Below are 12745 nucleotides of genomic sequence, written 5' to 3' on the forward strand. Positions count from 1 at the left end.
GACTAAACGATGAATTGGAATTATTGCCTCTTTAATAATCCTTAAGTCTTGAACCAACCGGTATTGTCCAGATGGCTTCTTGACCAGTAAAATGGCATATTGCAGAGAGAATTGCAGGGAATTAAAAGCCTAGCCCTGACGAACTTGATAATTGGCTGAAGCCCAAGAGAGTTTCACTGTTAATTGGGGTATTGAGGCTTACAGAAAAAATAGGTAGAGTCCCTCAGCCTAATCTGTGCTGGAGTTCCATGAGACGCTGTGCCAGGAGTTTTCTGAACCCATACAATGGGGTGGACCTGTTTTCTGATCCAGGGAGGAATCGTAGACAGATTAAATGCTTGAGAAGGGAAAATAGGCTTCAGAGCAGCAGCTATTAGAGTAGGGTTAGGAGAGATTTGGAGGGAAGTTTATAGCTTCTGCATAATGTCTCACCCTAAAAAGTATAGGGCACTGAGGCATAATTAGAAAGCTACATGTAAAAGCAAAGGACCCAAAGCAATAGGTACAGGCAGGGTCTGTCTGCAAGTGGTGGGATTGCCTTCAATACCTGTTAGGAGGAGGCTGGAGGGAGGCGTAGGGCTGGGGTGATGAATTAGAGCAGACAATGTGGCTCCCGTATCAAGAAGAAAGATGGCATTCTTAGCTGCCACATCAAGTGTTACACTGGGCTCGGCCTCTGCGATGTTGAGGAGGGGAGCATGGACCACTCCTGGGGCCCGTCAGTTGAGGTGGCAGTTGCCTGGCTCATAGTCAACAGTGACTGACATTGGCAGCTGGTTGGAGGAGCCGTCTTTTGGCCTTTCAGGAGTCGGCATGGCCTCCCTTTCAAGGGGAGAGTCATTTTTCCAATGTCCTGCCTTTTTGCTTAGGGGACATGGGCCAGGATTGCCCTCTTGGCTAGGTAAGGACAAGCCTTTCTCCAATGTCCTTCCTGATGACAGCTGTAACAGGTGTTTGGGCCCATCTTCAGTGGTCTCCCTCCTCATGGGCCTGAACCCAGATAAGACTGTAAGGGCAGGGCACTGGCCAGGGCAGCGGCCATTAATTGAGCCCTTCTCTGAACTTTTTCCTTTTCCCTCCATACCCCAGATTCCCTTTCAGCCTCATCCCTGTTGTTAAAGACCTTAAAGGCTGTATCTAGGAGAGCTGGGGGCAGAGTCTGGGGACCCATCTCTAATTTCTGAAGCTTCCGTCTCATATCTGGAGCTGATTGCCGAATAAAATGCATGTTAAGAATAGTTATGTCCTCGGGACTAGATGGATCTAGGTTACTATATTTTCAGAGGGCATCAGTCAAGTGGGATTGAAAGAGGGCTGGGTTTTCATCTGGACCTTGAGTAATTTCCTTCATCTTCTCATAGTTCACTGCTTTAATAATGCCTTTTTTCATGCCCTCAATAAGACAGGTGACCATATGATCTTGTCTGTTCCGGCCCTGTTGGCCAGCTTGAAAATTCCAATCAGGATCATGACTGGGAATAGCCTTGGCCCCAACCCTGTATTGTCCTGGGTTTCGAGCAGCTTGCTAGTCTGCATATCTTTGGGCAAGAGCCCAGATATGGTCCTTTTCTTCTAAGGAGCAGCAAGTGGTTAAAGTGATGTGAAGGTCCTGCCAAGTAAGATCAAAGGCCACGGTTATGCCCTGGAATTCCTTAAGGAACTTAGGAGGATCTTCAGAATAGGTTCCTAATTTTGTCTCTACCTGAGCTAAATCCGCCATGGGGAAAAGGACATGAACCCTAATTGTACTGGCCTCTCCGTTTGTGAACTCCCAGAGAGGCAGCAGGGAGTCTGCCTTAAAATGAGCTCCACTACATGTGGTGCCTGCAGGATTGCGAGCTGGGGTAAAATAGGAAGTGGGAGCTGAAGGAGAGGTGGAAGGAGTAGAGCGACTTGAGGAAGGAGAGGTAAGAGGGGAAAGAGGTGGGTTGTGAGAAGGTCTAGGAGGGACCTGAGATCTTTTAATTGTCCCTAATAGAACAGTTTCAAAGGGGCTGGAACAAAAGAGTAGAGGTTTGGCACTGCCCCGGGGTGGGGACAACGGACACTGTAACACATGGGGGATGAGGAACAGTTAGTGACAGGGGACAGTGAATGTCCCTGTCATCGACTTCATGGAAAACAACCAATCTGATGCAGACTTAAATGTAGAACACTTTCAGAACCAGGTGGAGTCAAGTGATCTATGACTTCCCAGTACAGAGTTTTCTTATATAAGGAGAAAAAGAATAAGCTACAAAGGACAAGGATGGATAAAATATTAAGCTACAAAGGACAAGGATGGATAAAGTATTAAGAGTCCATTCAACAGCACAAAGTAGAGAGTGAAAAGATAACCACACTGCAGAGAAAATGTGCGCGGTATCTGCGCGTGAAAAGGACCCCTGCCCCAAGTACCTCAGAAAACACCAGAAATCAGTGAACATGCAGCTGAATCAAAGGCGACCAAACAACTGAAAACTATTTCACAGAAGATGAAACATCACAAGGTCTGCCTCAGTCGTGATAAGTAAAAACCATGTTAGCAAGAGAAGATCTGGATCACACATCAGAAAGATAAAAATAAAGTTTGTAATTTAGATGCGGGCACTTACTGAAAGAAGGAAACCTAGGAAGAAAAAGTGTTGGTGGGAGTCACACTCTACACCCTGCATCTGAGTCACTATGGTTTTTATAAAAATTTTGTCAACAAAAAACATCCAGCCTAAGAGAAACCTTAAAGAGTTTATTTAAGCCAAACTGACAACAATTGCTGGGGAAGAAAAATCTCAACAGACAGAAAATGCTCTGCGAAATGGCGGTTTGCAGCTTATTTTAAACATAGAATCAAAGGAGGAGGGTTCATAAAGTCCACTGGTGATAGATTAAGAGGGTGGGAGAAAGCAAAGCAGGGAAATCTCTGGGATTGGATAAAAGTAAATTGGAGGGTGGCCAGATGGCTCAGTTGGTTGGAGGGCAAGCTTTCAACAACAGGGTTGCCGGTTGGATTCCCACATGGGCCAGTGAGCTGCACCCTCCACTAGATTGAAGACAATGAGCTGCCGCTGAACTTCCGGTGGGGCAGCCGGATGGCTCAGTTGGTTAGAGTGTGAGCTCTCAACAACAAGGTTGTTGCTTCAATTCCCACCTGGGATGGTGAAAGTGAACATAACAGAGAAAGACCTGGCACCATTACCATCCCACTAAAAAGAAGAAAGGAGGCAAAAAGAATTGAATCATTTTACACCAGCTGAAACCGGGGGCTGGAATGAGGGAAAGCTCTCAGTCTGGAGCTGTACACAGAGGAGGCTACTCCCAAGGTGTCAGATGACAATGCTGAATCCTCTGAGCCCTGTGCTCCTGGAATCACTGATGGGGGTGAAAGGAACTACCCCTTCCTTTTGGTCTGGAAAGGGAACTCTGCAGGTACCCCGCCTCCCATTCAATTCAGATAGGACCACAGTTGCCCCCACTGTTTACTCAGGACAAGGCCAGGGGCCTACCCACCGCCCCCTCCCCCATCCACTTCAGTGCCTCATCTCCTAGGAGATGAACTGTGTATCTGCAGTGACCAATCAGAGCCAATGCTTGTTGGCCAAACCTTGATTCAGCTTCTCTGCTAAACCCAAACCCCTGAACTCTGGCCTGTCCTCACCCAGCCAGGGGACAGCCCCTGAGAACACGTTGGCCTCAGTACCTGCCATCCCAACAACACCTGGTCCTTCCAGTTTTGTTGACTCTTGTCTATCAAAGGAAATTTCTTTTTGCCCAATTCTTGAGACCCTTGCAGTAATTCCTTTAAATGAAACTCTCACCAAATAAAGTGTGGTTTTTCATACTCTATGGGCTTGACCAAGTGACCACAATATCCCATTTTTTAATCCAAGCTTTACTCAGCCTCTGTCCTCTTTCCCAGCCCCTGGTCTGAACAAGCACTGACATGCAACAGCCCCTGCTGACCGGCGGTGAGGAGGTGAGAACGTGCTCAGTACGCGGAGCATGGTGCCTGTCACACCGCCTTCCCGCTCACCCTCCTACCCAGAAAAGCCCTTTCTGTTTGATTTGAGATGCGGACACATAGTGCCTTGTCTCTACAGACCACCCATCAGCGCCTGGCTACTGAATCCGATGGTGGTCCCGTCTTGCCTCCATCCCACGACCTGCTGCAGACTTGGGCTAGGACTCGGCGACCCCACGTAAAGGCAGCACGGAGCCCCGGACCCCACCCTGCGGCCCAAGGAGTAGTCTCCGGTCAGGACCGGTGTGGCGCGGGGAGAAAGGGTCCAGAGCCGGGTCCAATAATCTGGCCGTTTCCAATCTGTCGACCCCGCGCACTCACCACCCCCAGGCCGTGCTCCAGGCTCTGGCGGCCCCTCTGCCCCCATAGCTGAGAGCAATGGGACCCCAGTCGTGGAGACGCACAGCTGCGTAATAATGAAAAAGAGATACGGCCCCTGAGAACAAGCACCAAACGGCCGGGCCAGCAATGCAGCCGCCCCGGGGTCTGATTGGATTGTACTCCAAACTCCCGAAACCTGATTGGACGGAGTTTCAGGCATTTAGCCCACCGGGAGACTATGACTGGACAAAGCTCGCCACACAGATGGCCTCGATTGGACAGTAGTAAAGACCCTGCCCACGGTCCCTTCCCTTTACAGTTCCATGGCCCCGCAGTATTCGTGACTTTTCTATGGGCTCCACCCCTGAATTACCTGATTCGACAGAGTTACAGTCCCCTGAGGACAGAGTGTTGGGCAGAAGTGGAGCTCACGAGGCCCAACAGGGCAGAAATGTTATTATTGCTAGGCCTGGGCCTTTCCTACTCCACCTTTTCTGGAGATCAGTACAGCCCTGCAGAAAGGAGGGTAAAGAAAAACCCTTGCTCCAGGTGGGGCTGGCCAGGCATAAATTCATAAGCCAATAGTTTCTCCTGAGTTTTCCTCCAGGACTGGGAAGCCCAGACTCAGTTTTCCCACAAATCACCTCTTGTCCAGAATGGGACAGGAGGGGACAGGAAGGCCTGGGGACAGGAGGGGTCACGGATGGGCCAGGGGGCACGGTCACCTTGGATCTATGCCCTTTAGAAACACCAGTAATCTCACCAGGTGTACGGAAGGTTCCAGATTGTTTTGGACCTATGATCTTTAGCATCCGGAGGCCCTGCCCTCCATTTATGCCCCCACATTGGGGCTTAATATAAGCAATCCACCGCCCTGTGTGGGCAGTGGAACCCTTGCCCCAGCCTGCACAGGACTCCTCGCAGCACAACCACAGGTGTGAGATTTTAGAATTATCAAGAGTGAGTTTTGCTGCAGGTAGTTTTCAGATTACAGTTCAGTCAGTCCCCAGAGAATTTTGAAATATAAAAGCGTGTTTTTCCTTATTCAGGTTGTATAGTCATATTCCAAAGCTTTGTGAATGTACACAAACTGTTAGGTAGAAGTTAGAAAATGGAGGAGGAAGAGGAGGGGTTAGAGGGGGTCCACAGTGACTACAGAAAAAGCTCATAACTAGCTTTGATTAACTGCCTCCAGCCAGGTATTGGTTTTTACAACAACTGATGACAAGAGGTGGTCTGACAAGACGAGGATCTGAATCAACAGAGCTCCACACATCTTAGAAGGTCTCACCCTCCCATGGAAGAGTATGCACCACTTTTCCTGCCAAATTAATATGTAATTCCCTCACCCCATCCAGGAAACTATGAGTCCTCGGGAAAAGGGCTCTGTCTCTCTCCTTCCCTCTCTCTAGCCCTCTTGCTCTCTCTGTCTCACTCTATGTTTGTCTGTCTGTCTCTCTCTCTTCCACCTCAGCTAGGCTTAGTCTCTTCCCTGAGAACATATCACTAATACACGGAGCCTAGGCCTCTCTCTCCCACCTCGGCTGGGCCCATTCTCTCCTCGGAGAACGTACCACTAATACACGGAGCCTAGGCCTCTCTCTCCCACCTCGGCTGGGCCCATTCTCTCCTCGGAGAACGTACCACTAATAATCCCTGCTTGCATACTAATCAGCTTGCTGACCTTTGATTCTTCACTGTGTCAGCAAGAAGAACCAAGACTACAGGAAAATTTTGGTGCCGTGACTCTGATTGTACCCTTTGTCTCCAGCCCTTTGGAATGCAGTGAGTGCGGATCGACAAGGTTTTCTTGCCTCTCCCCCCTTTGGGGTTAAAGAGCGATGCCACATTGTGGGGGTGGCATATTCAAACATGCTAGGCCCGTGTTTGGAGGCAGAAACAAAGCCTTAGTCTTTTCTGCCTCTAAACTTGGCTAAAAGAGAAATAAGTTTAAATCATTGGACAGTTGTAAGCTTGCAGCTCAGGTGCCTCTAACAACTTAATCTGCATCTGAATACTTTTTGCCCTGTGGGCCTGGGCATGAAACAGGGCCTGGTTGGCACCCCCACAGTAGGCCTCTCCATGTCCCCAGCCTCACCTTTCCTTGGCCTACCTATAGATTCACAGTAGATCATCCCCTGTGGCTTGAGCTTGGAATGTCCCTGGTCCCACCCAGTTCCCTGTTTTACTGTGTTTCCCTGAAAATAAGACCTCGCCGGACAATCAGCTCTAATGCATCTTTAGAGCAAAAATTAATATAAGACCCGGTCTTATTTTACTATAAGATCGGGTATTACATTAGTTTTTGCTCCAAAAGACGCATTAGAGCTGATTGTCTGGCTAGGTCTTATTTTGGGGAAACACGGTAGAAAATTATCCTGAAACTTATGCTTAATACCTTTAGGCTTATTGATCACAATCTCTATGGCCTAGCATTCTTTCCAGACTAATCATTGTTCTTGGTTGCTGACTCCATCATAGAATGACGTTGCCAGAGGGAAGGCTCCATGCAGACCCCCAGAACCCTCATGTAGCCCCTGGAGGAACACCCAGAGTTTCCCTTAAAAACCCCAAGCCGGTCTGAGAATGTTAAGGCAGTTTTTGGAGTTGTTAACCTGCTGCCTCCTCAGACCACAGGTGCTCTGATAATTGTTAAGTCATATTTAGGCCAGGAACAGAAACCTGATCTTAAAAGCCATCTTGTCTTGATCCTGTCTTGCTTTATCTCCTGGGGGCCTGTGATCAGAGGACCTGGGAAGTCCAGACAGCGACCTGGGGCCAGGGTGTGGAGCTGGTCGTGCCCTGAAACCTTTTGTCATTGAAGGGGGAACAACCTCCCCCTCCTAAAAAACTCCACACCCCTTTTGCTCAGAGAGGTTATGGTCTTTTCTAGCCTGACCTCCCGCAGCTCAAACATGCCAAATAAACTCTTATAGACCAGTTTGGTCTCCTGCAACTCATTCTTCCGGCAGTGCCGAACAATAATAAACGCTTATTCTACGACCCAACTCCTATGTTGGTCTGTTGGCTGAGCGGCGCAGGCGGCACGAGCCCTAGACATGTTTGGCCTCCGGTTTCAGGCAGGCTCACCCTAGAGCAACGCATGCCCCTTCTCAGGCATGAACTTTTTATTTTCTCCTAAATTCTGAGGGTCCCAAGGAGACTTGCAGCCAGGGGAGCAGTGGGCAGTGACAGCTCTACCCAGCGTTACCCCCTGATCCTGTATCCAGGGCTCCCCTTTTCTTTCGCTGATTTACAGATGAGTTACCACCAGCCCCGCCTAGGCTCTCTCCTGTTACTTTCTCCACCCTAAATCTTTCATTTGTTCCACTGTCCCCAGAGGCAATCACATTCCCACCCCTGCTGCACATCCTCGACTTAGGTTTAGTTCTGGAGTGGAGACAAGAGTTGAACCTTCAGGGGAGATTCTCGGCCTTTTCAGGCCTCTTTCTTTTAACTATGCCTGCTCGCTCAAATTTGCCTCTCACAAATCTTCAATGCCTGTCTTGACTACTCTACTTACATCTCTACCACGCCCCTGTCGATTCTGCCACAGAGTAATTGCCATGTTTACTGACAATTCAAGCTGAGTTGCAATCTCAAGCTTGCAACTCAGCTTGAGAGTTGCTGAGCAGCAATCTAATCCCTTAAAGCCATGCTGTTTTTGATCACTGTTGCCCAACAGAGGGTAACGCTAATACCAGCAGACCCATAGGTGCAGGAACAAAGGGACAACTGCTTGCATGAGGGCTTGAGTACTTCATTCTGGGTGGAATAATCAAAATCTACCTTGGATTTTCCCTATCAGCCCTCTATAATTTCCCACTCCTGGCCGAACCTTTTTCAACTCCCAGAAGAATGCAGGAACTACCAGAACTCTTTCTCAATCCCCAGAAATCCGAAGAAAGGTGGGACAGTCTTGCCACTGTCCATTCCCTGGGGCAACTTGCCTCATCTCAGCGAATCATAAGGTTTTTTCCCTTTTCTAGATGGGGAATCAGGAGTCCATCCCCGCCAGGACCCCCGTGACATGTATCCTTTCTAATTGGTCGCAATTTGATCCTCAAAAAAAAAAAAAAAAAAAGCCAACTAATCTTTTTTTTGTAACACAGCTTGGCCCCAATACCAACTAGGGGAAGGGGAGGTTTGGCCCCTTAATGGGATCCTAAACTATAACACAATTATACGACTCAGCCTTTTTTGTAAACGTCTTGGAAAATGGTCAGAGATTCCTTATATACACGTATTTTTCTATTTGAGGGGCCGTAGGGATTTATGTAAAAAGTGGAACTTAGCCCTACTAAGGCGGTGCTTACTGATCCCCAAATGCTCACTGAACCAACCCCGGCTCCAGTGATCCCAGAGAAGGCCCTTTCTCTGCCTTCTTCACTACCCCTTACCCAGGGTCCCCAGCACAACCACTGGCCCCTGCTTCTCCTGCCCCTAAAGATGTGATGACAACTAAGCTCTTGCCCCTGATAGAAACGACGGGAGAATTTGGCCCCAACTAATACACAGACCCATCTCCCTCACTGAGCTCAGGCAAATTAAAGCTCACCTTGGGAGCTATTCAAAAATTCCGGATAAATATGTCGATGTTTTCCAACATCCTATGTCAGCATATGAACTGACCTGGAAAGATGTGATGACAGTTCTGTTCTGGGACAAACTTTGTTAGACATTGAATAGGAAAAAGTAATTAAGGAGGCAGAAAATTTGCTAACATTGAGACAGGTTAGTTAGCATGTTGTTAGGTAGACAGGGAGGGCCCTGGTAAAATAAACAAAGACAGCCATATCCTGATGATGGGGAAACTGACCCAAATTGGTTCCCTGCCACGTGGAACTGACCTAAAATGGTGGCCCGAGCGAAGAGAGAGGTCCCCAGCCTAACCCCCAGCCCACGGCCGCATAACCCCCTCCAAGCCACACCTTGAGCCAGTCACCAGACGACACCTACCCCTTCCCCGACTCAAGGAAGTCCTCAACCCATAAAAACCTGCTCAGAACCTTGCTAGGGGCTCAGTATTTGGGAAAGATCCTGCTGAGCCCGCCGAGGTAATACAGCTGACTCTCCTAACTCTGAGTGCCGCTTGGGTTCTTTCCGGTCCTGGTATCTATAACACTAGAACTTCAGGTTCTGAAATAACTCCTTCACTCCAGGACAAAATATAACAGCACCTTTAGGTTAATAAATTATCTGATAAGAATGGGTTTGTTAATCCCTTCAGGATGGGCAAACAGGACAAACCTAGTAGACAAATTCCATTAGAAGGCACCAGCTCCCCTTCTCCAAATAGGCAACGGAAGGTATAAAAGTAACAGCTTTTGCCTCAGTCACTGGGCACCCCAGTCAGGGACACTCTCTCATTCCGAGAGCTGTCATTCTTTGCTTTTAATAAACTATCCTCTTTTACAACTCCTCACCTCTCCTTGGTCCGTGCTTCCATTCTTTGGTTTCACAAGACACGATCCCGGCACTCAGAGAAAATTTCCTACATCACTAACAATTTACATCTGTCTGACAACAAATACCCTATAGGAGAAATAAGGTCCCACCCATGGGCCCTGAATGGGATTATAACAGCAATTCCCCAAAGTGGGAGAGAAACCATTTCTTACTCTGTATTAAGGTGAAACTCAAGGCAGGCCATCAAAAGGCCATTAATTATTCTAAGGTGTCTGCCATTAGCCAGGGACTGGATGAAAATTCTATTACCTTCTTAGAAAGGCTGAGGGAAGCTCTCATTAAACATACTAACTTAGATCTAGAGTCCTGCGAGGAACAAGTAATATTAAAGGACAAATTTCTAACTCAATCTGCTTCTGACATTAGGAGAAAGTTACAAAAGCTTCTCCAGAGACCTGGGGTTTCGTTGGATGAAATGCTGACCACAACCAATGTGGTCTTTTACAACTGCGACCAGGAGATGGAATCCAGGGCTCAAGAGAAGGAGAAATGGAAGGAGACTAAGCACACCCAAGTTTTAGCCGCATTTGCGGGACATTCAGTCACATCCTGCAGGCCCTGCATGGCGTGGTCCAAAAGACACTGAGTTCCACGTGTGCCGAGAGGCAGGGCATTGGTCAAAGGAGTGCCCTAATGGTAATAAGCCTCCTCAAATGCCCTACTACAAATGCAGGGGTACAGTCCGTTGGGCAGCCCTCTGTCCCAAGGGCAGAAGGGCCTTGCCGATGGTAACTCAGGACAGAAGTTGCCGGCCCCAGTCGGCCCCACCTCAAGAGGTCACCATTACTGGACTGGAACCTAGGGTACGCATGGATGTTGCAGGTGGGACAATAACCTTTTTGTTGGATACTGGGGCCACCTACACTGTCCTTATTGCCTTCTCCAAACTCCTTTCCTCCCAAACTTGCACTGTCCAGGGTGTGGCGGGAAAGCTCACCACTAAGAACTTCATTCCTCCTTTGGACTGTCTCTGGGATGGATATTATTTCATTCATCACTTTCTTGTAGTTCCTGAATGCCCAATGCCTCTCCTCGGGAGGGAGCTTCTCCAATTGTTAGGAACCAAAATAGTTATAGAAGAAAATCCTGACCCTCCAAATGTTATGCAAACAGGTACACAAAGTGAAAAACATCTGAATACTGTCACCCTACATGGAAGAGTACACAATTACCTGTTAGTCTTTGCAGACTCCTTTACAGGGTGGAAACAGGCCTTTCCAACCTTACCTGAGAGGGCCCAAGAGGCAGCTAGAAAGCTTCTGCATGAAATTATTCCTAGATTCGGGTTACCCTGTTCACTTTAGAGCAATAACGGGGCAGCCTTTACTTCCACCATAGCTCAAACAATCCCCAAGGCCCTGGGAATAAACTCTAAACTCCACTGTGCCCCAGTCATGGGAAGAGGTAGAGAGGGCCAATCAATTCTGAAAAACTGCCATTAGAAAAATGACACAGGAAACCTCTCTTAAATGGAAAGAAGCCCTGCTGATTGCTTTGCTCTGCACCCAGTGTCAAGCAGACATTCAATCCCTTTGAAACATTATATGGTCAGCCTTTTCTATATTCAGACCTCTTGTTAGACACGGAGGCTTCCTCTTTGGAAGCAGACAGACACACAGATGGTGGCTCAGTTTCAGGCCACCCTCCGGGAATCTGGCCTATAGCAAAAACCTAGTCAGGATACAACTACTCCATTGTATGCCCCAGGAGCCCAGGTTTTAATAAAAGTTTGGAAGGACGGTTCCCCTAGTTCTCAACTACAACCCTCATGGAATGGACCCCTCCTTATTTTTATGCCTTCTCCAATAGCCATCAAGGTCCCCGGCATCTTCAGCTGGATACACCATTTTCAAGTCAAACCGTGGAAGGAATTAACCGAATTCTTAGGACTTCCAAAACAGCAGGACAATGCTACCTACTGCTGTGGGCCAGTGGAAGACCTCAAGTTCCTATTTCAGACTACTTTTGAATCTGATAAGTAGCTCCTTATTTCACTGCTTACCCTTTTCGCTTATGCTATGTCTCCATGAAAAGACTCTATATTCCAACTCATGGGGCACCAGAGCTACTTAAAAACCTTGCTAAATTGTTACTCAAGATTTTTTTCCACTAGCAGTCAACGTTCCCCTAGAGGGGCTCTATTCTCTCACAGAATGAACCATCTTCAGACTGGCTATCCCGTCTGCATTGCCAATAATGCTCCAGGAGGCGCGTCTGTAAGAAGGATTGCCAATAGCCAAAGCCAGCAGAATTTTCTAATCCCGAACCCTTCTCTTACAAATATTACTCATGGAATTTTCCTCACCATAATACCCTATATCTCTGGAGGAATTCCTAACCCAGGGGACGAAACAAATTTCATACATATTCGTTTTCTAAAGCCAGCTATTCTTAGCCCACCTTTAAAAAAAACAGCTTACTGCCAAGGCAGGCCATCCTTTCCAGTTAATGAGTTCTTCCCATAGGAAAGGGAGTACTGTACAACTCTTTACCGCAGCTCTCAAACTGCCATACATTTTGAGAGGGGCTCTAAAGAGGGGCTCTATCTTTAATGAATTCATAAATAGCACAAGGTCCTGCAATCCCACAATAGACCCCCTGGTTGCAGCCTCACTGGCAGCACAGGGATTACAATGGTGGGTACTAAATACCCAAGAAACAACTAGTCAATGGCAAATATATCTCTGTAGAAACCCAGCCGGTGAAACTCACAGAGATTACTTTGGGAGCAGAAATATCCGCTTTGACAGGAGTCTATTGGATTTGCAGATCCCAGGCATATTGGACCCTCCCTCTGCAATGGAGAGGAATCTGCTCTGTCGGGTATATTCTTTCTGACATTTCCATAGCGTGGGAAAACACCACACTCCTGTTCCCATTATGAAGACAAGGACACCTTTTCTAGAGGGTCGCTCCTCTTAGTCCTCTAATATCACTTATTGGTATTCTCTCTGCTAC

Source organism: Rhinolophus ferrumequinum, chromosome 18 (assembly GCF_004115265.2).
Source record: "Rhinolophus ferrumequinum isolate MPI-CBG mRhiFer1 chromosome 18, mRhiFer1_v1.p, whole genome shotgun sequence".
Taxonomy (NCBI): domain Eukaryota; kingdom Metazoa; phylum Chordata; class Mammalia; order Chiroptera; family Rhinolophidae; genus Rhinolophus; species Rhinolophus ferrumequinum.